The sequence below is a fragment of the Pelobates fuscus genome, chromosome 4 (genome assembly GCF_036172605.1).
Source record: "Pelobates fuscus isolate aPelFus1 chromosome 4, aPelFus1.pri, whole genome shotgun sequence".
Classification (NCBI taxonomy): Eukaryota; Metazoa; Chordata; class Amphibia; order Anura; family Pelobatidae; genus Pelobates; species Pelobates fuscus.
In genome coordinates, this window is record NC_086320.1 from 95330247 (window position 1) to 95356033 (window position 25787).

At 43.5% G+C, this 25787-nt stretch overlaps 1 protein-coding gene across 1 annotated transcript in view; it reads right to left on the reverse strand.

Moving 5' to 3' along the window:
* Positions 1-14625, reverse strand: part of LOC134607861 (aquaporin-4-like) — a 40928-nt gene extending 26303 nt beyond the window's left edge. The window contains exon 1 of the mRNA XM_063450432.1: positions 14575-14625. The gene's annotated coding sequence lies outside the window, so the exon portion shown is untranslated. The remainder of the gene's footprint in view (positions 1-14574) is intronic.
* Positions 14626-25787: the final 11162 nt, after the last annotated feature.

The following is a 25787-nucleotide window of genomic DNA, read 5'->3' on the forward strand; positions in this document are numbered from 1 at the left end:
ATACTATTGCAAATGGTATGCCATCACGGGGGTAATTCGCATTCCTGGGCTACCATATGGTCTCAAAAGCAACGTAAGCATTCTGGCGAATTTCAATGTGAAAAAACTGAAAAATGTAACATGCTATATTTGACCCTGTAACTTCCCAAAACACCATAAAACCTGTACATAGGGGGTACTGTTTTACACATGAGACATTGCTGAATACAAATATGTGTATTTTATTGCAGTAAAAGCACACAGTATTATGACATTCACAGTTAAAAAGTCACGTAAAACTAAAAAAAAAACTTTTCTTGAAAATGTTTATATTTTATTCATATTAAAATATGTTTAAAAGCTAAATATCTGATGTTACGTGAATGCCCTATTTTCCCTGAAAAAAATGATATATAATAAGGGGGGGTGCATTTAATATGAAAGATGGGAATTGCGGTTGAACAGATATATAGTCAAATTCCAAGTTTTGTTTACATTTTATTTTGATCAACATGCGTACATTTGGCTCAGTCCTTAAGGGGTTAAACAGCTTTCACATTATTGTTCTTTCACTTGTTTAGTAGATAGGCTCCTAATTTGGTGTTATTAATATGACAATCTCACATCAGGGTACCAAATTATTAAGTTATCTACTAAGCTGCCAAAAGATATAAATTAAAAGTTTATTTTTTTTTCTTATTTTCGCTCTTTCAGCGGTGTAGAAAATAGCTCCCTAATTTAGTATCCTTAAAATGCAATCCCACATTAGGGTACCACATGATGTTATAAATTATAAGTGCAACACTTGTGTTTTTCCCTACTTTTTTCATGAGCTGTTCTAACACTTTTTCTATGTACACAAATTTCTCTCAAATATTGTTCACAAATCTGTCTAAATCTGTTAGTGAGCACTTCTCCTTGGCAGAGATAATCAATCCACCTCACAGGTGTGGCATATCAAGATGCTGATTAGACAGCATGATTATTGCACAGGTGTTCCTTAGGCTGGCAACAATAAAAGGCCACTCTGAAATGTGCAGTTTTATCACACAGCATAATGCCACAGATGTCGCAAGTTTTGAGGGAGCGTGCAATTGGCATGCTGGCTGCAGGAATGTCCACCAGAGATGTTTCCCGTGAATTGAATGTTCATTTCTCTACCATAAACCATCTCCAAAAGCGTTTCAGAGAATTTGGCAGTGCATCCAACCAGCCTCACAACACATATATACATTCTATACACATGCAGCACATACATTAACTTTTGCATCTACCACTTCCATTGAAAGCCTGTTACTTGTATCTCTGTATTTGCTACCCTTTCTATATCACTGCTAGCCTTTACTGCTGCTACCCTTTCTATATAAGACTTGTATACAGACGTATAGAATGTCTGTTATATACACATTATGCTTATAGAAAGTCTGTAATATACATAGGATAGCAAATTAGGGAGCAGTCTTCTAATCAATTAAAATATAAAAATAAAATAAAGCCATTTTCTTAAATTTGATCCTTCAGCTGTTCACTAGATAGTTCTCTAACAGTACCCTTATGTGTGGTGGTCATTTTAAGGATAACAAATTAGAGAGCAACACAACAGTTGGCTAGTTTGGGAATTTGGGGTTACTAATGGCAATCCCCATGGGCGTAGGAACCGGGGGGGATGGGGGGGACGCATCCCCCCCAGCAAATCATGCGGGGGGGACAGGTATGGGGAAATCCCCCCCAGCTCCGCCGCCCCCCCCCTGATGCTGCAGCCGCCCGAGCACTCTGCAGAGAGCCTCAGGCGGCTGCAGCTTTGCCCGGGCTGGTGCGTCCATGAGAGCGCACCGCCCGGGCGCAGCATGAAGAGAGGAGCTGACAGGAGGGAAGCGCTCAGCGCTCCCTCCTGTCACTCCTTCACTGTAGCGTAGCCGAGCGCTGTATAGTCCGCCGGTACAGGGAGCATCTGTCTCCTGTACCCGGCCGGACTAACAGGAAGTGCACACTGAGTGTGCACTTCCTGTTAGTCCGCCGGGTACAGGAAACAAAAGCTACCTGTACCGGCGGACTATACAGCGCTCGGCCACGCTACATCATAGGTAGGGGAGGGAGGGAGAGAAAGAAACAGGAAGGGGGGAAGAGGGGGGGGGGGAATAAAGAAACAGGGAGGGAGGGAGGAAGGGGAAATAAAGAAACAGGGAGGGGAGGGGGGGGGGAATAAAGAAACAGGGAGGGGGGGGGGATAAAGAAACAGGGAGGGGGGGAATAAAGAAACAGGGAGGGAGGGGGGGGGAATAAAGAAACAGGGAGGGAGGGGAAATAAAGAAACAGGGAGGGAGGGAGGAAGGGGAAATAAAGAAACAGGGGGGGAAGGGGGGGGGAATAAAGAAACAGGGAGGGAGGGGAAATAAAGAAACAGGGAGGGAGGGTGGGGAAATAAAGAAACAGGGAGGGGGGGGGAAAGAAGCAGGGAGGGGGGAGAAAGAAGCAGGGAGGGGGGGAAAGAAGCAGGGAGGGGGGAAAGAAGCAGGGAGGGGGGGGAGAAAGAAGCAGGGGGGGGGGAGAAAGAAGCAGGGAGGGGGGAGAAAGAAGCAGGGAGGGGGGGAGAAAGAAGCAGGGAGGGGGGGGAGAAAGAAGCAGGGAGGGGGGGAGAAAGAAGCAGGGAGGGGGGGAGAAAGAAGCAGGGAGGGAGGGGGGGAGAAAGAAGCAGGGAGGGGGGGAGAAAGAAGCAGGGAGGGAGGGGGGGAGAAAGAAGCAGGGAGGGGGGGAGAAAGAAGCAGGGAGGGGGGGAGAAAGAAGCAGGGAGGGAGGGGGGGAGAAAGAAGCAGGGAGGGAGGGGGGGAGAAAGAAGCAGGGAGGGAGGGGGGGAGAAAGAAGCAGGGAGGGAGGGGGGGAGAAAGAAGCAGGGAGGGAGGGGGGGAGAAAGAAGCAGGGAGGGAGGGGGGGGAGAAAGAAGCAGGGAGGGAGGGGGGGGGAGAAAGAAGCAGGGAGGGAGGGGGGGGGAGAAAGAAGCAGGGAGGGAGGGGGGGGAGAAAGAAGCAGGGAGGGAGGGGGGAGAAGGAAGCAGGGAGGGGGGGGAGAAGGAAGCAGGGAGGGAGGGGGGGAGAAGGAAGCAGGGAGGGAGGGGGGGAGAAGGAAGCAGGGAGGGAGGGGGGGAGAAGGAAGCAGGGAGGGAGGGGGGGGGAGAAGGAAGCAGGGAGGGAGGGGGGGAGAAAGAAGCAGGGAGGGAGGGGGGAGGAGAAAGAAGCAGGGAGGGAGGGGGGGAGAAAGAAGCAGGGAGGGAGGGGGGGGAGAAAGAAGCAGGGAGGGGGGGGGAGAAAGAGTGACAAGGGAGGGAGAGAGATTGACATCCACCACACACACACACACACACACACACAATCATACCACCCTTACACACACAGAAACACACAATTCATCCTTACACACACTCAATGCACCCCGTACACACACACACACACACTCACACAATCATGCAACCTTACACACTCAATGCACCCCGTACATACACTCAATGCACCCCTTACAGACGCACACACTGCATCCCGTACATACACAGAATCACACCTTGCAGCCCTTACACATACAAACACAGATTCACACAATGCATTCCTTACACACATATCAGGACATCCCCTACACACTCCACCCCCTGTGAACAAACTCATTGGTGGAACATGAAGGTGGACCCTGGGATCCAGACCTTGAGCTGTGTAAAGGACCCCCAAAAAATGGAGCTGCTTCCCGTTCTCACAGAACATTGATTTTTGTGACCACAGTTACAAACAGCCTCCAGAGAGCCTGTTCTACACCAGACCAGTGGAGCCAGACTGCAGCTAGAGCCCATCATCATCCTCATCTGGTTGTAAGTAGGCAATCTAGCATATTATTCGTTGCACTAATCTCTAATTTACCTCACATTAAAGAAACACTATAGTTCCCAGAAGCACTGCAGCTTAGTGTAGTGGTTCTGGTGTCTATAGCCTGTCCCTGCAGGCCTTTTAATGTAGGCACTCCAGCACTGGCGTTAGTTAACATGGCAGAAAAATAATTGGAAAGGGTTAGAGGGGCTACTAATAAGGATAGGGGAGAGGGGTAGGTAGAAAAATAATTGGAAGGGTTTAGGGGGGCTACTAATATGGATGGGAGGAGGGGGTAGGTAGAAAAATTATTGGAAGGGGTTAGGGGAGTACTAATATGAATGGAAGAGGTAGAGTGGGTTCTAATATGCATGGAAGGGGTTAGGGGGGTACTAATATGCATGGAAGGGGTAGGGAGTTAATGTGCGTGGAAGGGGTAGGTGGAGTTCTTTTGTGCATGGAAGGGGTAGGGGTGGTTCTAATATTCATGGGAAGGGTAGGGGTGGTTCTAATCAGGAGGATCCCGGCGCTGTATCCGGGTAAGTAAAACCCCTTCCCTGTGGTGACCCTTTAATGTTGTTATTATTTAATCATTTATATAGCGACTGCAAATTCCATAGCGCTGTACAATGGGATAAACAACTCCTAGTTTACGGAATAAGAATATACCCGGCGAGTAAAAATGCTATCCCCCCCAGATTTTTTTGGGTTCCTACGCCCATGGCAATCCCACATAAAATATAGGATACCAAATTAGGGAGCTATCTAGTAAACAGCGGAAAGTACAAAAATAACCAAAAAAGTCATTTTCCCAATTTTGCTGTTGCAGTTGTTGGGTACCTAATTTGCTATCCTCATGAAGATAAATGTATTCCAAAAAGTTTGTTTCAATATATTCTGAATTTGTGTTTTTTGGTTAATTTCATTATTCACTAAAGTTTAAGCACAAAACCAAATGTGGCCAAAGCCAACAAGATGCGCATGGGGCCATTCAGACCGCAATATCCGGGCATTTTTTATGGAATGTATCAATGTCCAGATTTTGTAATTCAGGCTCCAAATATGCCTGAAAATGATCTGGATTTCAGCTGGGCTGAACTCCACCGAATGGCTGTAATACAGGCCACATGCTGCAATGCCAAGCTTGGATATTTGAATTCCGGGCCTGGATTAAAAATAATAATAATAATAAAAAAAAAAAGCAGAACCATTTGCCTGCTGGCGCTGCCAGGGGGCAAATTGTTCTGTTTTTTTTAGTTATTGTTTAAACTTACTAGAAACCATCAGCAGCGCAGGTGGCCACCAGCCACATCTAAAAAAAAGTAATAAAAACAGAAATAATAATACATAGAAAATCCTATGGTTGTCAATAACACCCTCATAATACTATCATGGAGCACTGCAGTAAGTAGAATCAATACATTGCAAGGAGGAAATCTATTCATTAATCAGTGCAAGTACCCAAATTAACTGCTTTATTTCCCTATTGCATTGCACCACCTTCATTTAATAAGGAGTATTGTGTCAAGGAAAATATGGCACATCTGACAACTAAGGCACCTATTGCTGTCAGAGCTGTGATTTGCAAGCATTGATTTACCACTAACTCACCTCTCATAAGCTGCTAGAGTCAGTGTGTTTCTGCTTGGCTCAGTGTGTGAGTCTGAATGGGTCAGTGTGTCTTTATGGGTCAGCGTTTGTCTGCATGGATCAATGTATGTGTCTGCATCGGTCACTGTGAGTGTGTCTGCATGGGTCACTGTGAGTCTGTCTTCATATGTCAATGTGTGTCTATATTGATCAATGTGTGTTTGCATGGGTCAGTGTCAGTATGCCCGCATGGATCTATGTGTGTTTGCATGGGTCAGTGTGTATCTGCAAGGGTCAGTGGGTGTGTCTGCATCGATCAGTGTGTGTCTGCATGGTCAATGTGTATCTGTATGACTCTGTGCCAGTGTGTCTGATTGGGTCAGTGTCAGTGTGTCTGTATAGGTAAGTGAGTCTGTGTGTGTCTGCACATCTCAAGGGCAGAAACTTATTTAATTTGTGAACTACATTGAGCGCCAGGACCGAAAATTGCCAGTACAGCCACTTAACCACTTTGGTGCTTCACATTCGATTGGGGGACACACAGAAAGGCAAGGAATAATATGTAAATTACTCATTTTTGCAACTGCAAAGTAATTTAGAAAAATAACAAAATACGGGCTGATTTCAGAACATATGTATTGTAGTTTAACCTTTTTAGGATAGAGACAATTGTACAAGTTCTAAATCAAAACAGAATCTGTAATTTAAAGTATATCTCTGTTCAAACATAATTTTATCACATGGCAGGAGGCTTCCTATTTTGTATAACTCTCTTTACTAAACTCCACAGCAGTAAAGAAAGTGAAACGTTTAACCAATCAAAAATGCAATAGGGAGTATAGTATCCCAGTAAATAGGCTTCTCCCCTTATTTTTTACTGCTCCATCGCAGATAGGTCCGAGTTTTTGGCTCTTCCCTTGTTTTTTCTCTCTATTGTTCAGATTACATTATATGTATATATATATTTCCCTAGATATTTACTATATATTCATAGGTTTCTATATTGTCAGATCTCTATGCATATTTCTTGTCTATTTTTTCAGTTTTTATTTATCTAGGTTCCATCTATCTGTTATATTTATACATTTCCTCCTCACTGTGCTTAATCTTGCTTCGGCAAGCTTTCTTACTGCCCCGCCCTAGGACGGACCTGGTCTCTCTTGCCGGTGGTCTCCACCGCCAGATTCCGTCACCGGCGGACCCCCTCCCCCCTTTTTCACCGCCACCCCGGCGGATATAAATCGCAACCCCTCCGCCTTACCCGGCTCCCTCGCACGCATCAACACAGTCGCGGCGACCATTTTCGATCTCGCATCTTGCAAGATCACGACCGCTATTTTAACACAACCCCGCAGTGCCGCGAGCGGATATACACAGAGCTTTAAAGCAACAGAGGTCAGTCAGTTACTTATAAACTGTATTTAAGCACTAAAGGGCTTACTACCATGTGCTAACCTGGGGTGCTGCCCCTGTACATATTGTGCTGCTGTTGGAGGTCGCCCTGTGGCCACCTCTGTAATCCTGGGTGAGGCCCAGCAAGATTTATAAAATCCCAATAAAGTGGTTTGGCCCTGCTGGGGCAATTTGACACTTATAAGTGCCAAATCAAGCTGAATACCCTGCTAGGGTTTTTCAACAGCTTATTACCATTACTTATAGACCCTGCTGGGGTCCACAAAAAACACAACTAATACCCTGCTGGGGTACTCCATATTTATATATCCTGCTGGGGTCATTTTGTACGTGATACAATACATTGCACGCTACTGCACCATGCTGGGGTTCGCATAGCGCTATTTATACAGTCAGAACACTGACTACAGTACAGCCTATACTGACCTCTGCTACAAACGCCCTGTGCCAGACCTATATATATATATATATATATATATATAACCTATCAGTCGGCATCATGGAGGCCTCTCAAAACCCGACAGACCTCAAGCTTATGATAAATGAGGCCGTAGCCGCCTCTATGGAGAAAGCTCTCTCAAGAATGATGGCCTCTAGCACCGACAAGAGGAAACCATCCCGCCACGATTCTGATTCTGAAGCCTCAGAATCACATAAGAGCCACAAACCCTGCACTGGCAAACGCCACTGGAAAGGGGAAAAGGGTCTACAGAATCCGACCAAGGGCAAGACTCCGGCCAAGCGGATTAAACCTTCTATGGTCACCACGCAAATTGGATACTCCTCTGAAGAAGAAGAGACTCACACAAAGTCCATGGCCATTCTAGATGAATGGCAGGCGGACGAGTCAGACCCAAACGAGGACGCATGGGGATCAGACTCCAGGTCTCAATCCTTTTGCCTACAAGACACGTTTCTGGGAGACCCCCAAGAGCCAGGTACTCAATCTTCGACCCGTCGGGCCACAAACTATTTGACCCGAGAAACATAAGGCACCCATGCTCAGGGGACTGGACACCCCCCGAACACCTGGCCAAGTTCATGCACCTCTGGCTTCGTAAATCCATGGACAAGACAGTCCGTAATCGACTGCGGTCAGAATGCCCACAGCCCTCTCTCCCCGACCACATAGCGGAGACACCCGAATTCGACCAGGTGATGACCACCTTTATGTCTTGAGGGGGCCGCGACCCATGCAAAGGCATGGAGAAAGGTTTCAGAGGAGTACAAGACAAACTTCTGGATTCCATGGGACCACTATCCAGAATAATGTACTTGGCTGACAATGCCCTCGCCAAAGCCTATCAATTTGACACCACCATGGTGCGCGAATGGGCTCATGATGTATGGGAGTGGGCACAAAGATGTTTTTGCTTTGTGGGTAATGCCAATGTCGCCCTCTCCTCTGAGCGATGCAAAGCAGCACTACTCCGCATTGACGGAAAGTTGGTGGAATTGGGCACCAAGGAGCCAGGTCCTTTGGCACAGGGCAAGCTATTCAGAGACCCTTTCCTCAAGGATTTAAACAGACATGTCAACATCTTCACATCTTTAAATAAGGCTCAAAGGGGCCATGCTGCCAGCCGTTTCTGGCCCTCAGGCCCCCGCACCTCAAGACCACAACCTTTCTACTCAGAGTTGGGATACTGTCCACCCTTATATTCCTGAGGTGCAGACAGAGGTCGTGGTCCATGTACCCGAGGCAGAGCACGCTTCTCCACAGGTAAGCAACCACCTAACCCCTCCTTCTCTCCCACTTTGTACTGCAGGTCGCATTTCTCGGTTTCTCCAGGAATGGACGACCATCTCCACAGACACATGGATCCTACAGACGGTACGCGGCTACGTCATAGACTTGGTAGACCATCCACGACAAAGGGGACTACCACATCCCATCAACTGCTCAACAGAAGACACCAAGCTCATCAACAACGAGCTGCAAGAACTATACTCGAAAGGCGCAATCGAACCCACCTCCGGTCCCCGGGGTTTCTTCAGCAACATTTTCTTGGTGAAGAAGAAAACGGGAGACTTCATAAACCTGAGACGACTCAACGAATACATCACATACAGGCACTTCAAGATGGAGGGCATACATCTTCTGAGGGACATATTACAATACAAAGATTGGTTCATAAGACTATACTTGAAGGATGCATACCTATCAGTACCCGTCCATCAATCCTGCCGGCAATTCCTAAGGTTCCACTGGCAAGGCCTTCCCTGGCAATTCACGTGCCTCCCCTTCGGCCTGAGCTCGGCCCAATGGTGCTTCACCAAACTACTGAAGCCCGTGGAATTCACTGCATTATATACCTGAACGACCTCCTGCTGTTCTGTTCCGACAAGTCCAGACTGGTACGACACACACGCTATACCACGGATCTCCTGTCATCCCTGGGCTTTATAGTGAACTTTTAGAAATCGGCCATCTCCCCATCACAAATGGTACAATTCCTAGGATTCAAGATAGATTCCGCCTCCAGCACAATGCGACTGCCGACATCAAAGATCTCGGCCATTGGGGGCGGAAGCCAACAGCCGAAGCGAACAGACGCATGTAAGCACAGCTCCGCCGAAACAAGCCTAAAAAAGCGATATATTCACCCTAAAAGCCCCATCACCAACCCCAACTACGATATCGCAGGATGGGGAAGAAAGCTAAACACCAGGGAACCGTAAAACCAGCTGGGGCCCGCGATATCGGAGACCTTCACCTCCGTCCCGCAAAGGCCTCAAGCCTCACCGCGCCAAAACAATATGGTGACGCGACCTCGGCCTCCTCCGAGGAACAAGCTATGGACGAGCTGGATGAATTCCCGAGCTCTGGGGGCTTACACCAGGCCTCCTCTGACGAGGACAACGAGTTACCCTCCACGAAGGGAGACATTAAAGCCCTTCTCCGCAACCTCCGTACGCTATTTGCCGCAGACGTGGCTGCTCTGCGTGAGGAAATACAATCGGTGGAGGGGAGAGTCAAGACCGTAGAAGGACACTCCGAAGGCCTAACAGCCCGATGCACACAACTAGAAGCCCAAAATACTGAGCTGCAGCGTGCCCAGTCACATCTTTCCTGCCGCCTCGACGCGATAGAAGATAGGCACAGGAGCAGAAATGTAAAAATCCGGGGAATCCCGGAGACGGTGACCCCGAATGACCTACCGCAATACGCCGGAAGACTGCTTGCTGCTCTACTCACATCACCCCAAGCAACTCCAGCCGTGATCGACGGGATCTACCGCATCCCGAGGGCCGCAAAAACCCCGGCGGACACCCCAAGGGATGTCATACTACAACTACAGACACGGGAAGCTCAACAAACCCTCATGACAGCTGTGAGAGGAAAACCTACCTTTCTTTTTGAAAACTCTACCCTGTCCTTCTACCGGGATCTGTCTCGGCCCACGGTGCTCTGGAGAAGCAGATTCAAGCCCCTCACTTCCGCGCTCCGACAACACTCCATCCCATACAGATGGACATTTCCCAGAAACCTGGTCATCTCCCATGGAGGAGCCACAACCCGCTTGACGGAAGCAGCAGAGATGGACTCGGTGATGTTAGCTCTTGGACTGACTGCACACCCAGCGCCAACTACCCAAGCCACGAGACAGTGGCACCCCCACGTATGGGACATGACAAAAGTGCGCACATTCCAGCCGACTGGGACTCCCGCTTCACCCTCTACCGCGTTCAAGGCGCAGAGGGTTAGCCGCCAACCGATGGGCACCTGAGCCATGGAGGGGCACACAGAAGAACAGGCTACCAGAACTGTCGGACTATACTGTTGAGTCTACATTTTATTTTTGCTGCAATTTTCTTGTTAAGTTATGCTATGTTGCATGTGTAAACAGCCCAGTTACAGCATGATACCTTACTCCTAACTCCCCTGAGCCTTAACTTTCTGCCTTGGTAACAACCGATAACAGACAGGAATAGGCCCCACCGCTTTATTGCTTCTCGCCGGCAGCTCCTTAACTTTCTGCGGGCAGCAAACTCAATGTAACCCTGCACATTACATCCCCGAATATTGGCCACCTAGAGATACCACGTAGGTGACAGTAAATTTGGGGGTCTAGCCGCCAGTCAGAGCTAGAAAGCGTAACCCCCACAATTAGCAAACATACTCAACCCTACACTGGCCACGCCACCTGGGCATTCTGATAGGCAAACCACTCAATACAGAAGTATGACAGTACAAGCTTTTTCACCTCACCGAGTGCCCCATTCTCACACCAAGCTATACCTACCCACCTTCAACTCGGGATATGCACCGACGGCGAATTGGCAGGCTAGGGGGTACCGATGAGGGTCGTTTACCCCATATGATCCAGGACCACATACTTTGCGACACAATTATGTCTGACACAGAGAGACACCACCCAGACCCCCATTGACATAGTGAGTTCAACCTAACACAGCTATCTAGGGCACACACGAAAGACAACATGGTTCCCACACCTTTAGGACCGAAGCATCACTGAGCTACTCATGTTTATAAGTTACTTATGATTTACTTTACTTTATAATATACGTTATACTTCACAATGCATAGTTTAAAAGCGCATCGACACACTTTTGAATAAGCTAAATGTTCGACTAAAATGCTACAATGTTATTATTTATACCCAAAATGTGCATGAAAATCGTTTTCCATGACATGTAAAACAAATGTTTAATCAAGTACCCAGATGTCGCTGTTGTGGCACATCGAGGCTTATGGTATCTTTCTTGCACACCAAAAATAAAGAATTAAAAAAAAAAAAGATCTCGGCCATTCACAAAGAATTACCTAGGGCCATTCATTGCCACACCATTCCATTCCATTCGAATAGTGTGACTCCTTTCTGCTTCCATACAAGCGATCTTCCCAGGCTCACTCCATTACAGGGCGATGCAGCGCCTCAAAGCTTCCTTCCTCAGTGAAAATCCCTCATACGACCAGTCGGTCCCGATGACAGAGGAAGTCAGAGACGAACTCAGATGATGGCTAGACAGCATGGAGGCATGGAACGACCAAGCCATCTTCGGGAAAACACCCGACATAGTCTTGGAATCAGACGCCAGCCTCTGGGGATGGGGCGCGACAAGCGAAGGTACATCGACAGGAGCTGCCTGGACCTCCCAGGATCTCAACATGCACATAAATTTCCTAGAGCTTCTAGCGGAATCATTCGCTATCCGCAGCCTAACAAAGGACAAGTCGGACTGCTGCATCCTCCTCAGGATGGACAACATCTCCGCAGTCCGCTACATCAACCGCCTGGGTAGGGAAAGATCCACTGGTATGTCGAGGCTCTCTCTCAGACAACTTTCAGCAAAGCTCATGGTTTTACTTTGCCTGGTTTCTTTCCGCAGGGTATCGGACGTTCGAGCGTTTGACCTAGACGCGTTCTCAGTCTCCCCGAAAGGAGTAACATTCCGGGTATCCCGTCGCACGAAGTCGGACTCTACATCGGTATTCTACCCTTTTTTCCCCACTGATCCACAACTCTGCGTCGTTTCCACCCTACGACGGTATATGGAGATTACGCTACCGATTCGGACTTCGTCATCAGGTCAACTTCTGGTATCATATGTTAGGTCACATGTTCCCATCTCGACGACCCCCCTCGCCAGATGGGTTCGTTGGGTCCTATCACTAGCAGGCGTGGACGCTACCTTCGGGGTCCACTCGGTACGCAGAGCGGCAGCTTCCTAGGCCTTCACAGCAGGTGCCTCCCTATCGGATATCCTACGTTCCACGGACTGGTCTAGAGAATCTACGTTCCGCACCTTCTATTTCTGCCCGAACTCCGGTGCGGCCATGTCACTTATACAACAGCGTTAAAAATGCAAAATAGGAAGCCTCCTGTCATGTGATAAAATTTAAGATTATGCTAGCGTTAGTGTACTTATAATCTTAATTATAAGGGGGAACTGCTGTATTTAATACTGTCTACAGTTTCTTCTCACTTATATCTTCTCTATTTGTCTCTACCCGAGCCTGTATGTTTGTATTTATTCACAGCAGTTATCCTCAGTCAGTTATACTACTGTACAGTTGTACACCTAGTCCGTAGACAGAATTATTACGATACTAATCAATGGATCACTGTCATTGCTGCAACCAGTTTCGAGACCGGTGCCTAACCTTTGTCATATTCTCCTTTCAGTTTAATTTCATAAGAATGTGGAGCATCTACAGCATATTCCTTGGATTACGGCTCATCACATAAAGACCATGGTTCCTATCGAATGTTTACCTGTTGGTGCTTGTTTACCGCTGATGCCATGAAGATAATCGTTCCTTCTGGAGACCACCCGTTGGTGTTTGTTTACAGACTTTTATATACTGAACTACTTCCCTGTTTTCAATGTCGCTTCCGAAACAGGGGGAGGAGCCTATTTACTGGGATACTATACTCCCTATTGCATTTTTGATTGGTTAAACGTTTCACTTTCTTTACTGCTGTGGAGTTTAGTAAAGAGAGTTATGCAAAATACTCGCCTCCTGTCATTAAAATAAAGTTATGCAAACAAGGTTTGTGACCAAGTTTATATGTACATTATTTTACATAGTTATTTGGTTTTGTTAATTATATATTGGGGGATCTGTCTGACAACCCTGTCAATCTTACAATCTGGCCGATTTGAGTCATGTGATTGTAGTGTCATCGCGTTAGCATGCTCTAACATCGGGAAAGGGTTAAAGATGCATTACTATATTATTATAGTATTATTGCTGTGGAGCTCTGTTGTACACTCACACTTCAAAAATATGGAGCTCCTAGAAAAGAGTTTCATTGGGATAAAAAGATGCACAGAGGGATTTGGGCCCAAAATAGGGACTGTCCATCCTAAACAGGAACATTTGGAATGCTGAAGTAGTACACATTATACAGTACAGATGTATGAATTACATATGAAATGCACATTGATGAAGTAATATTATGTATGTGTAAGAAAAACACAATATTATACTTACCAGAACTTGGATGCAGTTGTAGTGTAGAAATACCCCTGGGGCCTTGAAGTAAATCATTTAGAAAAAAATCATAGGTTTGTGTAGCAATTTTATTTTGTGTTACTGCTGTTAAACTTAGAGGGTAAGCATTTCATATTCTGAAAACTTGTGCTTTAAAACTGCATTGTGTTCCTTGCAATTTGTGACCAATAAGTGCTAAACTAAAGTATTTTTTTATAAATCAAAAGGAACAAGTGGATTTACTTTTCTTTTGTTTGTCTAACTATATTCAGATTATAGGTACATTTTTTTAATTTGCATTATTTTGTATTTTTTCCTTAAGATAGACAGACAGATTTCACAGTTATTTCAGTTTCTGTCATTAAATTATCTTATACGAAGGTGAATTAAAATGATGGAAGCCACCAGTCAGGACTGTAACTCCTACTACACCTAGGCATGTATGTGCTGATTGTGACCAAATTTCAGGGTCATACCTAATAGTACATGAAAAAGAGGTTCTTCGCAACAAAGAAATATTAATGTTGACTGTCTGTTATAAATGTCCAAAAATGATTAATTCCTCCAACATTCCAGATTTCATATATTTTATTTGTCTATAAAGTCACAAACCATCTTGCTATTTCATCACTGTATTGCCCATTAAACCTCAGAAGCTATCTCTTAAAATAAAACATATCTGTAATATATATTGCACACACATACAAATACACAGAGATTTTTTTCAGTCTCATGGAATCAGCTCAACATAATAACAACATTATGTGTATGAAGGTCCCTTACCTGGTAATTTCTGATTATCCTGATATCTTAAACCCAGTAATTCAAAAATCCTTGCTTTTCTTTCTAGTATTCTAATCCTGTACAGCGTCAGGTTACTACCAGCTCCTCCCATTCATTAGGAAAACACCTGTGATATTTTTTCACCTCTTTCCCAATACATTACGCAATTGTCAAACACCTGATGCATGGTTCATATAAGCCATATTATATGCTTCTCTGAGGATTTCAAATTTTCATTCAAAGCTTTTTTTATGATTTTCAATGTGTAAAGAATAAACAGCAATACTACTTAAGGTGCTGAAACAATACATTCATAATAAAATATCAAGTTAAATGTAATTGTAAAGATGGAAAATATATTGTGATTTAAATTAAAGGGACACTATAGTCACCATAACAACTACAGCTCAATGTAGTTATTTTGGTGTTTAAAGCTTGTCCCTGCAGGCTTTTTAATGTAAGCACTGCCTTTTCAGAGGGAAGGCAGTGTTTACATTACTTACTAGTAACACCTCCAGTAACAGTCACTCAGACGGCCTATAGAGGTTCTTCCAGGGCGTCTCTACTCTCTTAATAGAGGCAGTGAATGATTGCAACAGAGGTGCCTTGATTCTCTATCAGGAGATGCTGATGGATGCAGCGTGGCATTTTGCTGTGCATGCTCAATGGCCTCCTGGCTTGGCTGAGTTTGTCAAGTTTGATCATCAGTCAAGGAAGGGGAACAGTGGTGAAGCTATCCTCAACGGCAGTCGAAAAGGCAATGTTTGCATGAAAATGCCTGCATATAATGATTATACTCACCAGAACTACAATAAGCTGTAGTTGTTCTGGTGACTATAGTGTCCCTTTGAATGATTTATTCACTAAATTCCACATAATCGTGAAATTTAAATTCTCATGGCAAAAGTTAGGCCAAAATATGTGATATGGAAAAATTCTCTATTGTCTTCATTTTCAATCACACTCCCATTTTCTCCCACTCTTGTTTACAGGGCGGGGGGAAGAGGGGCCGGGGGGAATCTGATGATAGCATATGCTAACTGGTTTTTAATGATTCTGTTCATTGTTAATTGTACATTCATTTTCTTATCCATTAGATTTTATGATGGTTATAACTTTGTGCTATGTTAGCACTGTGAAACTCACACAAGGTTAATCACTAAACTCTTAAATGCAGCAAACTGAAGCCAGTCAGTAACGTCCCATTTATAAAAAAGGTACATACCTAGAACTGCAGATCTAGCACTTGAGACTGCCTGTAGATCTGCAGGAGAAACTGCAGATCCGGTGCTGGAGACTACCATTCAATTTTTTGAGGTTACATATAGTTTCATAGTTACAAAGCTGAAAAGAGACATGCATCCATCAAGTTCAGAATGTGTTACATCTGTTTTTGCTTTTCATCTAAAAGAAGACAAAAAAAAAAGAAACACTCTGATGCACTTTCCAATTTTGCAACACACTAGGAAAAAAATACCTTCTCTTTCCCAGAATGACAGTCAAAACTCTCCTTTGATCAATAAGCTATTACTCCATAAATTACAAATTATATACCTGAATATTATGTTTTTGTAAGTATTCATCCAGTTGCTGTTTAAACATCTGTATAGACTGAGAAACATCTTCTTCAGGCAGAGAATTCCACATACTTATTGTTCTTACTGTAAAAACATTCCAGTCTACATGCGTGACCTTGTGTCCTTTGTATAGTCCTTTTTATGAATAGATTTCCAGATAATGGTTTGTATTGGCCTCAAATATATGCTATACTCTGAGGCGCTGTTTTTGTATTTAAAATAGTTTATTTTTCTTCCTAACTAAAATGCTCCATTCCTTTTATTACGTTTTTAGCCCGCCTCTGCATTTTTTCTAGTGCCATAATATCCATCTTTAGAAGAGGTGCCAAAAATTGCACATCATATTCAAGGTGTGGTTTTACCATTGATTTCTAGAGTGGCGAATATATATTTCCATCCAGAGAATTAATACCCATTTTTATACATGACAATACCTTACTGGCCTTGGCAACAGCTGATCAACATTGCATATGGTTGCATATTTTGTTCTCTATAACAATTCCCAAATCTCCTCGGGTGTCGTTATCCCTAATTCACTACCATTTAGGGTGTTGCTTGTGCATTCTTTAACCTGAAGTACATCATTTTTCATTTTTCTACATTAAATTTCATCTACAATTTGAGTGCCCATTCCCCCAATCGGTCTAAATCCCTCTGCAGAAAAAGCAATATCCTGCACATTGTATTACTTTACAAAGTTTTGTGTCATTTGCAAACACTGAAACATGACTTTCAATGCATATTTCAAGATCATTTATAAATCTGTTAAATAGAAGCGGTCCCAGAACAGAAACCTGAGGACACCACTTACCACTTTTGTCTAGCTTGAAAATGTATCATTAATGACAACTCACTGTACTCTACCTTTGCACCAATGTTCTATCTAAGTGCAAGACTTTTCATGTAGACCAACTTTTAGTTTGACCCATATTAAATGAGTTGACAAAATCCAAGTAGATCACATCTTTTGCAAAACCCAGATCTACACTTCTACGTATGTCTTTGTTTAAGATTAAAAACAGAGGTTCACTAATTTCCACAATTAGTTCCATAAGTACTAGCGGGTGAATACTGACAGGTTCTGGAGCTTTATTTACATTAACTTTCTTTAGTTGCTGCAGTATTGAGTTCATGGGCATTCACAGGAATTTTTCCAGACGGGGGGCATAATTGTAATGACATCCATGCCAGTGTCATGAAGGGGAGGGGCAGAGTCATTATCACATAAAGCCAGGGTGACCAGATTTTGGAAATAAAAAACAGGACACCCATTGGGGTGGGGCAGGCTACGTAAATAGCATTTTCACAACTATGGTCTCAAGAATACATGTTTGTATTCCTGACACTATAGTGTTCCTTTAAGCAAATAAAAGGAACATTCTGGTTACCATAACTTTATCTTAATAAAAAAGCTATGATGCCTAGAGGCTCATGTGTGCTCTCTTTCCTTTAGGGGGTTAAACCACTCTCACATGGTTTAAACCCAAAGGCTTCCTCCTGCTTCAGATCTCTAGGTTGCTCAGTGGTATTCGGCTTCTGAAACGGAGTGTCAGTGAGTGCAGATTGACATCAGGCATGGGTGCCACTGATTGGCTTGAGTGGTCAGCTGATGCTGTTTTACTTTTTTATGAATGGGGATCTAGTGATTGGCTTAGAGTGCCAGCTGACCAATCTGCGGCACCCCTAGCAGCAGCACTCTGTGCTTCCTGATACTCAGTAAATAAAATAGAACACATTAACACTGACATTTTTTTTTTTTACCTGGGTAGATGAGAAGGTCCAAAGTTTTCCTGCCAGGCTCAGGGACCAAATCCTTGTTATGTGGTGTCCAGAATGAAGTGCTCCAATCTTATTTTCTTCTCCTTCATTTGGCACAGCCTTTTTTTTATTCTGACACTGTCTTCTCTTCTCCATGGCTCCTTCTGCTCATTTACCTTTCAGCTTCTTTTGTGCCATTCTGCTCCTTTCTCTTTCTGATCCCTTTCTGCTACTTTTGTGCCCTTCTGCTCCTTATGACCCTTGCTGACCCTTCCTGATCCTTGCAGACCCTTCCTGATCATTTCTGTTTCTTTCTGATCCTTCTCCTACTTTACCTTTGTGCTCCTTCTGCCCCCCCCAGCTCCTTGCTGACCCTTTCTGTTCCTTGATGCCCTTTCCCTGCTGACACTTTCTGTTACTTTGTGCTCCTTCTCCTACTTTACCTTTGTGCTCCTTGCAGACCCTTTCTGCTCCTTAAAGGGACACTATAGTCACCAGAACAACTTACAGCTTAATGTAGTTGTTCTGGAGAGTATAATCATTGCCTTTTAACAGAAAGGCAGTGTGTACATCGCCCCTAGGGAAACCTCCAAGTGGCCACTCCTCAGATGGCCACTGGAGATAACTCCTGGCTCAGTGCTGCATAGTAGGCAGCAGTGCTGTTCAGCGGCTCCATGGGGACGCTGCATTTTCATTATAGAGGTGCATTGATTAAAATGCGGGGCAAGTGCCAACCCCCCCCCCCCCCCCCGCCTGCAGATGCCCATGCTTGAGTTAGCCAATCAAAATAATTTTGCAAGTTTTTTGCAGCAATCATTTGCATATATCTTGCCATCGGCTCCTCCTTAATATTTACAGAGGAAAATGTTTTATTTAAAATGACTGTCTTGTCCTTGTCTTCTTTAACTAACACTCCCATTTCAGTTATTTTTGTTTGTTTGTTTTAGAATTTATGTACTTAAAGGGATACTATAGTCACCAAAACAGCAAACAGCTTTTAGCTTATTATAGCAGTTTTAGTGTATAGATCATGCCACTGACGTTTCAATGCTCAATTCACTGCCATTTAGGAGTTAAATCACTTTTGTTTATGTTTATGCAGGCCTAGCCACACCTACCCTGGCTGTGACTGACACAGCCTGCCTGAAAAAAATGGTTTTACTTTCAACCAGATGTAACTTACTTTAAAGGTTTTTATCTCCTGCTCTATAAATTGAACTTAATTTACATACAGGAGTGTCCTACAAGGTCTGGTAAGCTACAGGGTGCAGCAGAACCGATTTAAACAGTTTTGAGTGTGTCAGGACGAACCAGTGGCCCAACACGCAGAATTAAGTCAAACACGTAACAAATACAAACAGTAACAACGTATTACTGGGCCTTAGAATGGGCAGAATTAACTTAATAGAATAAACAGTCACGAGCCGAGGTCAGGAATACAAAAAGGAACAAATTCTGAAAGAACAAGGCCAAAGGGTCAGGGATACCAGAAATACGGGAAGTGAAGTCAAGCCAAGATCAAAAAACAATAATCAGAATCAGGAATGCGCTCTCGGATAACCAACAAGATGGACACCACGGCCGGAAAATGAACTACTGCATGTTTGGGTTTAAATTACCCAGTTAATCCTGCTATTGGCTGATTTTGGTTCCATGACCCCAGAACGTGTGTGCATGGCGAAAACGTGACACAGCACGCATGTTCACATCACTAGTGATGTCATTGTGGGCGGCAATATTAATTAGAGCCATCGTGCAGTGGCAGGCGTCCGTCCCAACGCTGGACCCAGCTGCTTATCCTGCGGGGTTATAAAACATTAACTGAGCTATATAGAGGAAAAACTGTGTATATTCAAATTCAGCAGTAAATACCATTTTATATTCATTGAGTTTCATTGAGACACAAAATAGTGTCCTTGAGAAGGAGGACATTAGCAGCAACACACTGTTGGAGACAATCTCTGAAGTTTTGTATAGCTCATTCACACATCACAGGGTATGGCGTTAACTTCTTCAATAATCTGCTCCCTTTGCTCTGGTAGGGTGTGAGGGAGATGTTTGAACACTTTTCCTTTAGATATCCTCAAAGAAAAAATTAGCAAATGCTTAAATCTGGTGACTGTGCCGGCCACCCCACATCACCCGTCAGAGAGACCAGACGTCCAGGAATAATTTCTTTCAAAACATTGAGTAAATTCCGGGCTGTGTGGGCTGTAGCCCCATCCTGTTGGAACCAGACGTCCCCCAATTCCTCTTCTTCAACAATCTCTTCCATTCTGGGCTGCAAAATGTTTTCCAACATTGAGACATAGCATTCAGAATTCACGGTCACGCCTTCCTCCTCAAAAAGTCTTGGCCTATCACTCCGAATTGTGATATGGCACACCACACAGTTAGTTTAGGGGAATGTAGCAGTCTTTCATGAATCATTCGGGGGTTATTTTGAGCCCAGTAGCGGAAATTTAGCTTATACACAGTTCCACTGTGAAAATGTACCTCGTCGATACTGAAGAAAGATGCTACGGGAGGGATCTCTGCAAGCATTTGCTCACACAGATTTCTGCAGCTGACATTCCCAAAACAGCAGCATGCTTTCAAGCAGAACTTTCGTGGCTACTGCTTAATTGCTGCTTTCACCAGCTGCACATTTTCTGCCTCCCCCACCACAGCTCGAACATTGACCCCTCAAAACTGCTTAATCGGTTCTGCTGCACCCTGTATTAACAGTGCAGACATTTTAAATAAAGACATTTTAAATTAAACATAATTTGAAATAAAGGAAGTGTAAACATTAGATGACACTCTACATAAAGTGTTTAGGGTGGCTGTGCAAGACACATGCAGGGAGGTGTGACTAGGGCTGCATAAACAAAGTGATTTAACTCCTAAATGACAGTGGATTGAGTAATGATCAATACAGCAAAACTGCTTCATTAACCCCTTAACACCGCAGCCAAATGTACAAGTTGTGAACGAAACAAAACGTAAACAAAACCTGGCATTTGCGCTATATGTCGGTCCAACCGTAATTCACCTCTTTCATATTAAATGCACCCCCCCTTATTATATATAATTTTATTCAGGGGAAACAGGGCTTTCATTTAATATCAAATATTTAGCTATGAAACATAATTTAATATGAAAAAAATGGGAGAAAATAAGATTTTTTTTGATTTTTTTCGTTCTACATGACATTTTAACTGTCAATGTCATAATACTGTTTGCTTTTACTGCAATAAAATACACATATTTGTATTCAGCAAAGTCTCACGTGTAAAACAGTACCCCCTATGTACAGGTTTTATGGTGTTTTGGGAAGTTACAGGGTCAAATATAGCGTGTTACATTTGAAATTGAAATTCGCCAGATTGGTTACGTTGCCTTTGAGACTGTATAGTAGCCCAGGAAATAAATTTACACCCATAATGGCATGCCATTTGCAATAGTAAACAACCCAAGGTATTGCAAATAAGCGATGTCCAGTCTTTTTTAGTAGCCATTTGGTCACAAACACTGGCCAAAGTTAGCGTTCGTATTTGTTTGTGTGTGAAAAATGCAAAAAAAGCCAATTTTGGCCAGTGTTTGTGACTAAGTGGCTACTAAAAAAGACTGGACATACCCCATTTGCAAAACCTTTGGTTGTCTACTATTGCAAATGGTATGCCATCATAGGGGTAATTTTCATTCTTGGGCTACCATAGGGTCATAAAGGCAACGTAAGCAATCTGGCGAATTTTAATGTGAAAAAAATTAAACACAAGCCTTATATTTGACGCTGTAATTTTTGAAAACACCATAAAACCTGTACATGAGGGGTACTGTTGTACTCAGGAGACTTCGCTGAACACAAATATTTGTGTTTCAAAACAGTAAAAAGTATTGCAGCAATAATATCGTCCCTGTAAGTGCTGTTTGTGCGTGAAAAGTGCAAAAAACATCACTTTTACTGGCGATATCATGGTTGTAATACATTTTACTGTTTTGAAACACTAATATTTGTGTTCAGCGAAGTCTCCCGAGTAAAACAGTACCCCCCATGTACAGGTTTTATGGTGTCTTGGAAAGTTATAGGGTTAAATATAGTGCTAGCAAATTAAATTCCCTATACTTTCGGCATGGGTGGTCAGGCAGGTCCCGCTAATTGTAATTAATTAGGATACATAATTATGTAAAATTATTACATAAATATATGTGTAGAATTAATATATGTATATATATATACATATGTGTATATATACGTATATATATATATATATATATATATATTTTTAATATTTTTATTTATATATAGGTATATATATAGTGATATATCCGTATATATTTATGTATATAGATATATATATTATTTCATTCTATGTGTATTTTGATATAAATATATATATATATATTAATATCACAATACAGTTAGAACGAAATAAAACACATCTATATATTTTTTAATATTTTATTTTTAATAATTTTTTTGTATTTTTTTTACGTATTTACATATTTTTTTTAATATTATTTATAAATATATATATAACAATAATTATATATATATATAATCAGTATCAGTCTACGTGTAATTTGATATTAATATATATATATTATTATATATATATTAATATTAAAATGCACCTAGACGGTGTATGTGTGTGTATGTATATGTGTATATATATACTTAGATCATATATATATATATATAATATATATATATATGATCTAAGTATAAATTTTTTTTTTTACACTTTTAACATTATTTTTATTTGATTTTCAGCCAGCAGGGGGACCAACTGTCATTACAGTTGGTCCCCCTGCTGGCAATACAGAAGCCAGCTATACCGGCCATGTGATTGTGAGGTCCTCGCAAGGACCTCACTCTCACATGACCGGGAGGGACCGGAGGAGGAAGATGTGCCGCGGGGGGGCTCCCTGGGAGTCCCCCCAACCGCGATCGCCGGCGTGGGACCGCCGGCGACCGGGTAAGTTACTAAAAACCGGAGGGCGTACTATTACGCCCTGCGGCGTTTAGAGCCGCTTTTAAAAGGACGTAATAGTACGCCCTCCGGTCTTAAGGGGTTAAGCTAAAGTTGTATTGGTGACTACAGTGTCTCTTTAAAACATTTTTGTGATTGGCCCTGCTTGGAAAGACTTCCACAAGACTCCTGATGCTGACATGCTGGCATTATCACTAGGACATCAGTGTCAGTGCATCCTATGCTCCCCTAGTACTGCCTAGCAGTGTCTGCTGGGGAAGTTACACCGTGACAGGCAAGATACCATCTGGGCAAGGATTGTCTTGCTATCTGTCTCTCACTAATCAGCAGTAGACCCTGTGATCCTCTGGCACAGAAGTTTAATACTGAATATTTAAATGACAGATGGGGAGGGCCCGACATTTTAAAGACCTTTAAATGAAAATCTACACATTTGCTAGCATTTCTGCTAACACAATGTATAGATGGAATTGATTAATTTGTAAAATTAGATAAATGTGTGTGTGCAATGACAGGTACATTTTAAGAGGAAAAACAATGTATGCTTAAAGAAATACTATAGCGTTAGGAATACAAAACTGTATTCCTAATTCTATAGTATCCTTCTGCCTCTGTGATTAAAGCATAAAAAAATATTATTTTTTTGCTTCTTACCAGAGCTGAGGTCCCTTAGCACTTTTGTGATGTCACATTGGTGGGGAGACATAATGCACATGCGCCATGAGTGCAGTGCGCACAATAGACCTTCCCTAGAGGAAATCTTTGAATTAATGCTTTCCTATGTGGATTTTGAAGACACTGGACATCATTTCATGTAGTTGAAAATGTAGCAAGTGCCTCTAGTGGCTGTCTGGAAGACATCAGACATCGCACTTTCTCTGAAACTGCCTGCAGTAAACCCTTAATTAGTGATGTCACGAACATAAAATTTTCGGTTCGCGAACTTCCGCAAATGTTCACGAACGGGCGAACAGGGCGAACAGCCATAGACTTCAATGGGCAGGTGATTTTTAAAACCCACAGGGACTCTTTCTGGCCACAATAGTGATGGAAACGTTGTTTCAAGGGGACTAACACCTAGACTGTGGCATGCCGGAGGGGGATCCATGGCAAAACTCCCATGGAAAATTACATAGTTGATGTAGAGTCTGGTTTTAATCCATAAAGAGCATAAATCACCTAGCATTCCTAAATTGTTTGGAATAACGTGCTTTAAAACATCAGGTATGATGTTGTATCGTATAATTGATGGGATGTTTTGGGATATTGCTAGTGTACCTATAATAGAGGACAAAACATAGTGCAAATATTGCTAATAAACTATAATGAAACTGCCAATGATCAGAATGCACTCACATATTCCAGGAAAATAAAGCGTATTATGGGTGCCTCCCCTTGATGGAAATGGGGGGTATGTTCCTTTAAAATTCCCTCCTCAAGTGATAGCCAATAGGGTATCCAGGTCAACCCGAAATTTCACAGACAGCAACCAAAAAGTTTCCCATCCAGCAGCAGCATGGTCCTCTGTTCTCGCGATCCGCGAGAGCGTTGCTATGGCAACCCACGGCAACGCTCTCGCGGATCGCGAGAACAGAGGACCCTGCTGCTGCTGGATGGGAAACTCGGGTAGATAGTCTTATTAGCGGCCGGGCCCTTTACACAAGACACAGGGCGGCATTTCGCCGCCCCGGCGAAAGTTCACCCTGGGCACCCCCCTAGTGAGTGGTACCCGGGGCGGACCACCCCCGCCGCCCCCCTTAGTACGCCACTGCCTCTATATACAGAGTAACATGGCTACCTCTATATACAGAGTAACATGGCTTCCCTCTGTATACCGTGTAAACATGGCTCCCTCTATATACAGAATAACATGGCTCCCTCTATATACAGTGTAACATGGCTCCCCTCTATACGCAGTGTAACATGGCTCCCTCTATATACAGTGTAAACATGGCTCCTCTCTATATACAGAGTAACATGGCTTCCCTCTATATACCGTGTAAACATGGCTCCCTCTATATACAGAATAACATGGCTCCCTCTATATACAGAGTAACATTGCTCCCCTCTATATACAGTGTAAACATGGCTCCTCTCTATATATAGAGTAACATGGCTCCCTCTATATACAGTGTAAACATGGCTCCTCTCTATATACAGAATAACATGGCTCCCCTCTATATGCAGAGTAACATGGCTCCCTCTATATACAGTGTAAACATGGCTCCCTCTATATACAGAGTAGCATGGCTCCTGAGCTGCGGGTGGGGGCCCTATAAAAGAATAATGGGGGGAACCTACTTTCCTCCCCGCCGCCCCCACCCCTGAGCGGCGGGTGGGGGTCCTAAGTTACAATAAGAGGAGGGGACCTACTGTCCTCCCCCCGGTCCCCCCCTGAGCTGCGGGTGGGGGCCCAAAACAACAATAAGGTGGAGGGGACCTACTGTCCCCCCCGGCCCCCACCCATGAGCGGCGGGTGGGGGCCCTAAATGAAAATCTCCCCCTCCCCCATCAAAGGTGACTAGGGGTCCCCAAGCCCCTAGTCACACACCCAAATAAAAAAGCCCCTACCTACCCCCTCACCCTAAAAAATAGTGAGGGGGGAATAAAATGACTACCCTGTAAAGTAAAATTCAACTTACTATTCAATGTCTTCTTTTTTCTAAAATCTTCATTTTTCAGCCCCCAAAAAGGCCAAATGAAAAGCCATCATACCTGTCGAACTTAAAAATAAAATTAAAAACCCGAGCGCAAAAAAAAATGAATCCATCTTCACCCATGGAGGGCTCCGCGCAGACTAGGGTATTAACATATACCCTATTGTTACAATTGTTACTTGAAAAGCATGAGGAATGCCGTTGGGGTACCACATGCTCATTTGTTATACCTCCATGCACAACAA